The sequence below is a fragment of the Fulmarus glacialis genome, unplaced genomic scaffold (assembly GCF_000690835.1).
Source record: "Fulmarus glacialis isolate BGI_N327 unplaced genomic scaffold, ASM69083v1 scaffold40097, whole genome shotgun sequence".
Taxonomy (NCBI): domain Eukaryota; kingdom Metazoa; phylum Chordata; class Aves; order Procellariiformes; family Procellariidae; genus Fulmarus; species Fulmarus glacialis.
The window spans coordinates 1,834-2,145 of NW_009223251.1; positions in this window are offsets into that span (position 1 = coordinate 1,834).

Here is a 312-nt window from a genome sequence, read left to right on the forward strand (position 1 = left end):
GCTAAGCCAGCCGGTGCCTGGGCAGCAAGGGCTCTTCTCCTGTGTGCCTTAGAGAGAAATCCCACCACAAACATGGCCACTGTCTTCTCCTTGCCTGTTGGGGAGGGGAGTGGGTTGTGAAGGAGAAGGACCAAAATGAGGAAGAGCCACAGAGAAACCTGGAGACAACCTGAACCCCCCCGAGATGCTGAAGCAGGGAGAGGTGCCCGGCGAGGTCACGGCACCCTGCCTAGCCCAGGGCTGGCACCCGGTCTGTCTCCAACCTGGCCAGGGATGGCACTGCTGGGACCTGCAGGCACCCGTGCCAGGCTG